Below are 6,784 nucleotides of genomic sequence, written 5' to 3'. Positions count from 1 at the left end.
ATTATGGTCATACTTGGGGCTTAGAGAAAGTAAAGACTGTCGGGTTTCCTAGGCTACTCAATCCACCTGTAGTAATAAAATAACACCTTTAAACCAAATCCCTTAGGCCTAAAAAAATTCTTTGTTTCCGGTAACATGCTAAAAAAAATTAGAGTAGGTAGGTCGGAAATTTTTTTTTTTGGATTTTTTTTTTAAGTGAGACTTTTCGAAAATTATTTTTATGTCAAAAAATGAATACAAATAACGGGGTTATGCCTTTAGAGAATCAGTAAGTTGATTTCTAACATCACTGACCATGTTTAAAGCATAAAAAGTGAAGTTTTGCAACTTTTTGTTAAAAAGCTGAAAAAAAATCTCCAAGGCCATAAAAACATTTAGGGTCTGGCCAAAAATTTAGGGTAGGTCGGGATACCGGAAACAAAGATTTTTTTACGCCTTAACTGCAAAATGTATATACACTTAAAACAGATGTGAAGAAAGGCAGACGTTAGTAGTGTTAAAAACAGGATAAAAGCAAAAGATTTGTACTGGAATTATGGTGTAAACATCAATGTAGCCAGTGTTGATTTGAATCCGGAGATCGTAACGTTTCAGCACTGACTACATGAGATAGTAATGTGTTCCACTGAAGAACTGTTCTCGGGAAAACGAATGTTTATAATGATCAGCTGTAGTAAAGGTAAATGTAAAGATATGGTAAATTTGAATTTTATTTACCGTCACTTTGTGAAACAATGAACAGTAGAGCTTCTGAGCGATCCTATTTTAAGAATAGTTAAAACCAATTATACCTTTAAGGTAAAGGTAAAGATATGGTAAAGAAGAAGCTTAGGGCAATTTACTCAACAACACCAAAGACAGGCGCAACTCCTGGTTGGCCAGTTTAAGTCGGTCTCTTTATCCTTACCCACTACGGAGAGACACGGTAGATCCTCTATAGCCGCACTTAACATTATTACTAAAGGAGTAGAGAAACTATTAAAGAATATAAATGTACAGAAAGTAAAACGGTCCAGACATCACTGCCAACTCAATCTTGAAAAACTGTGCCACTCAAGTTGCTCCAGGGCTAAGGGTGATCTTTCAACTGTCCATTAACTCCAGACTGGGTTAACGCTAACATCGCACCAGTTTTTAATAAAGGGGATGTTCACCTACCAGAAAACTACCGTCCAGTTTCATTACCTTGGCGTGTTACCTGCAAGCTACTAGAGAATATCATCTGCCGTCATATTTTAGACAATCTTGAAAAAAAAAATAGTATACTGACCGATCTTCAACATGGCTTTCGATCTGGTTACTCGTGTGAAACTCAACTTCTTACAACTGTACATGACCTTTTTCAACGACATGACTCCAAGAAGCAAATCGACATGGTCATACTCGACGTTTCGAACACTTTCGACTGTTCCCCATGAGAGACTTCTGCACAAGATAGAAAAACTGTGGTGTAGATGGTCCTATCAATGACTGGCTAGGACAGTTCCTCACGAAGCGTCATATGCATGTAATTGTTGAAGTGGAGTATTCATATCCTGTAACTGTGGATTCGGGTGTGCCCCCAAAGAACAGTACTGGGTCCCCTGCTCTATCTATGCCATATAACCGACCTCCATGATAAGTCAAATCACAGGTCAGATTATTCGCTGATGACTGTCTCCTTTACCGCACCATACTAACATACCAAAGATAATAGGTAAGGGTAGATTTCTCGGAAGCACAGAGCACCACAAACACAGCCTCGGAGCAACGCAATTGCAAAGTAGGCCCACAACAAAAGAAGCTGTAACGGAAATTAATACAGACAGGTTGCTTCAAAAATCCAACAAGTACGTTTTAATTTTATGCAAAATGTAGATAGAGGGGAAGGAAGGGATAAAGTACAGAACTTATTTTACCTTTGTATTATATTATGTATCCCATTTTACTAGTTCCGAAGCATGTGTTATTGAATTAACACCCAGAAGAGGCATCTAGTGGGGAAATGTGTAAACAGCTGATTTCTTGCAATAATTTTGAAAAACAAAATTTTGTAATATTAATTTGCCTTTTAAATGCAATTCTAATAACTTTTTCTGTTTCCAAAGGTATCTGTCTTTCTGTCTGTCTGCCTGTCCATTTGTCTGTAATATTACTCTCTTGTTTTAATTTAAAACCTGAATGGAAATGTGGGCTGCATATTTCAAGAAATTGCAGTGTTTTAGCTATTCGCATGATGAAGGCGGTGTGCTCTTGTATGCCCAACAGGACCCCATAAAAAGTAAGAAAGTGGCCTGTAGAATTCTTGTTAGCCCAGCACAGAACAAGGCAAAGAAAGTGGCTTTGAAATATTAAAAGGGGTACAGAAAATCACCTGGAAAAATTGCCAGAATAAGAGACGCTATTACTGAGGTAGAAAATGGTAGTTCTGTTCGCAAAACAGCCAAGAAATTAGGTTTTAGTGAAAGCTACATTAGAAGAAGATTGAATGGTGAAGTAAAACTGACAATATAAATGATCTGAACTTCATCTCCTTGACAAGCCACACAGAGTTTACAATGCTACGAATCAGGGTTTTCAGTTGGAAGTAAGTTTCCACTTTTCTCTATTCTGTTGTTTTAGGTCAAACTAAAAAGAGTATCCTGATAATCTTCCTCGCTTGTGTGGACAGACAAAGAAACGCCTAACGGGAATGTTTTGTGCTAATGCTGAAGGAGAAGTCATTCCTCCATTCCTTGTATACCCCCGGCTAAAACCAAGTGCATATGACCCACTAACTGGTAGTAGAAAAGGTACTGTAGTAGAGTATACATAAAACGGTTGGATGAATGGAAAGACATCTCTAAAATATTTACAACATTTTGACCAGTATGCCAGTCAGGAAAGACCAGTGATATTACTTGCTGACAATGTGAGTAGCCACATTGACTTGAACATTTTCACTTTTGCAGAAGGGAAACAAATTGAACTTTATAGGTTAATACTTAATGCGACCCATTTTCTTCAGTCACTGGATAATGGAGTGTTTGGGCCTCTGAAAAAAGTATGGTATAAAATTGTCAGGAAATATACCAAGGAAAATCCAGGTAAAAGCATAGGTAAAAAAATTGCTGGTAAACTTCATGAAGCATTTATGCTGTTATACAAGCCACTTACAGTGTCTAGCAGTTTCGGATCTACTGGTATACATCCAGTTGATAGGTCAAAAATTAGTAAAAAATAAACTGAAACCAGCATTAACTTTTCAAACAGAACCAGAAGTGTCTGCATCATTAAGTTCCATGGAGGAAGATTGCCAACACTCAGTGTCATTCTCAAATAATGACATTTCATCAGTGGAAGACAACCAAGTGAACCCACAGTCAAACAATTCACTATCTGGTCTGTCCCTTCTTGCAGACATAGCCCTGACTGACTGTAACAATAATGACAATAAGACTAGTGTAAACAGTGTTTCTGCATGTTTAAACTATGGATCTCCTAGTGTAAATCTTGAATCTACTTGTTGTATCAGCACTGCCTCCTCATTTGTTCCATCTACTGACTGTGGTGACAATGTATCTATGCATTTAAAAGAAGCACTTGTATTCCCCTCTTGCAGCAATAATGTAATTAAAAAATCAATGTCAGATTCTATACCAGACTGCTTATCATCATCGGAAAGTATTAGAAGTGCAGCATTACAAAAACTAGAGTCTGTAAGAAAATTTGCAAAAAAAAAAAGAGAAAAACTAACCAGGTCTAAGTATATTAAGGGAAAGGCTAAGCAGACATTAAAGGAAAATAAACTTCTAAAAAATGCAAAACCAGCGAATAAAAGAAATACTAACAAAACTGGTGCTAATAATCCATTTACCTCTAAGAGAACAAGAAACGCTAAGAATGTCTTGTCTTTAAAGATAAAAATTCTGATAATTGTGTTGTTTGTAAACTGATGTCTGAAGATCAACTAGGATGAGTTCAGTGTGATTTGTGTGCCTACACGTGTCATGTATTCCAGATGAATATGATAAAAATGCTGTAAGCCAAGAAAATGTTGACTTTTATTGTCACATATGTGTAACTTAAATTATCCACTGACTTAAATACAACATTGCAGATAGTCAATGTTTTTCTGAATTATTACAACCTACGACATTATAGAAAATGTTGATAAATTGTTTGTTATGTATCTAGTATTACCATACATTTTTGTTGCTTCTACTTTTAGATAGCTTCTACTTTAGATAGCACTGTGGTCAGATTTTGCTTTACTCAATTGATTATATATAATAAACTTTGCTTTGACACAACTACTGTTTACAAACTAAACAGTACCGTCAATAATAAAAGTAAAATCAACCATGTAACAATATAAATTTCGTTGTTTTACAATCAAACAATTAAAGACATGGCATCTTTCTCAGGCATGGTATATAAAGCCTTCTCCAATTAGTCCACATGTTTCTGGTTTTCAGATTTAATAGCATAGTCACATGGGATAACAGCCCCTCCTCCAATGTCATACACATCAGGCCATGGTAGGAAGCTCTGACATGGCTCTCCTTTGTCTATGGTCCTGACAGAACCACCTGACTCTATGACTTCCCGAAACGCAGCTGCTAAGCCTCTTGGAACATGACCAATAGGATGTCCAGCAATGTCACTTAGCTTCAAAAAGCGTTGAGGGTCAGTAACTTGTCTATGCATGTTCGAAGGGAATTTTTCAATAGGTGGAATCCATACTAGAGCAGCATTTTCATCATGCACATCAGAGTATTCAAAATCTACCGTCAACAAAGTGTTCAGTGGTGGTTTAATCTGAAAATGATGATATCCCTTTACTTTACAACAGAATCCTCTTTGTTAGCTCAATCATGATTAGTTGTTATTATCTTGTTTCTGACTGATCTCCCAGTACAACTGCGAAAACGTTTCGAACCCAATAACTTTTCATCCGTTCCTCACCTGAATGCAGATAAAAAACTAAACATCTGGATGAATGAAACCTGATATATAAGCTAAGCCTGTCCTTCGAGCTTTTCATCTGTACCTCACCTAAATGCTGATAAATACTAAAAACAGAATGGATGAAACCTGATATATAAGCTAAACCTGTCCTTATAGCTTTTCACTGGCGCCAGACCAGAAAGAAAATGCCTCTGTACATGTTATACCCTGTCCCTAGGTATTCTATAAGAACCATGGTCACGAAGGGAAAAATATACTAACCCGTTTCAATCGCGCATTTCATACCTAAAACACGCAGATCCGTAAATGTGTACTATGGATATCAAACAAGTGGTAATTTATCTTCCATTGTGTACCGGTCACTTTTCTTCAATACATTTTATCTTAGAAAATCAACGCGTAGTTTATAGTTATTTCAACGTTACACAAAAAACTTGCTTGAACTTTCCTGGTGAAGTTCCGTTCTAGATTACAAAACCATTCTGATTTGCTAATGTAAAATGTATGTTAATCGTCATTTTACTACACGTGTTCGTGAAAATGCAGCATAAATGTGCAAAATGAATAAAATAAACAGAACAGATCGATGCAGACCAATGTACGAGTTCAAATTAAAGATCATATACAAGATGAATTACATTCATCATTTCGAGTTTTATTGTAAAAATGTGACTTTTTTTAATTCTGTTTTTGTTTGTTTACATTTCGCCAAACATGTGCACACTGCCGTGACCTCTAGACCGGATGTTCATTAGGGAAGGTCAAGCAAGTTTTTTCTCTAACGTTGACGAAAGCATAAACTATGTTGATAATCTCAGCAATATGGAATATGGAGACAATGTGACTGGCGCACGATGGAAGATAAATTATCGCTTGTTCAATATACTAGGTACCCATTCACCGAACTGTGCGTTTAAGTTGAGAAATTTACGATTGAAACGGGTTAGTATATTTTCCCGTTCATGACCATGGTTCTTATAGAATACCTAGGGGTAAAGTATAACATATACAGAGGCATTTTCCTTCTGTTCTGGTGCCAGTGTAGCTTTTCGTCCGTTCCTCAAATAAATGCAGACAAAAACTAAATATCTGAATGAATGAAACCTGTTAGCATGTTCTTATATCTTTCATCCGTTCCTCACCTAAATGCAGATAAAAAACTAAACATCTGAATGAATGAAACCTGATATATAAACTAAGCCTCTCCTTATAGCTTTTCATCCGTTCTTCACCTAAATGCAGACAAGATCTAAAAATCTGAATGAATGAAATCTGATATATTAACTTAAGCCTGTCCTTATACCTTTTCAATCATTCCTCATTTAAATGCTTTTAAAAACAAAACTTAAAATCTGAATGAATGAAACCTGATTATATAAGTTCAGCCTTGTCCTATAGCTTTTCATCCATTCCTCACCTAAATGCAGATGAAAACTAAAAATCTGAATGATTAAATCCTGATATATAATTTAATCTATTTCATATTGTTTTTAATCCGTTCCAAAAAAACAACAACTAAAATTCTGAATGAATGAATGAATGAATGAATGAAACCTTACATACAAGCTAAGCCTGTCCTTATAGCCTTTCATCCATTTCTCATCTAAATGCAGATAAAAACAAAACTCTAAATCTGAATGAATGACTCCTGATCCTGTCCTTATAGCTTTTCATTTATTCCTTACATAAATGCAGATGAGAACCTAACACTCTAAATGAATATAGCTTTTCATCCTTTCCTCATCTAAATGCAGATAAAAACAAAACTAAAAATCTAAATGAATGAAACCTGATCATGTCCTAATACCTTTTCATCCATTCCTCACCCAAATGCTGATATAAACAGAAGTAAAAT

Source organism: Mercenaria mercenaria, chromosome 10, assembly GCF_021730395.1.
Source record: "Mercenaria mercenaria strain notata chromosome 10, MADL_Memer_1, whole genome shotgun sequence".
Taxonomy (NCBI): Eukaryota; Metazoa; Mollusca; class Bivalvia; order Venerida; family Veneridae; genus Mercenaria; species Mercenaria mercenaria.
Note: the sequence above shows the minus strand (reverse complement) of the source record.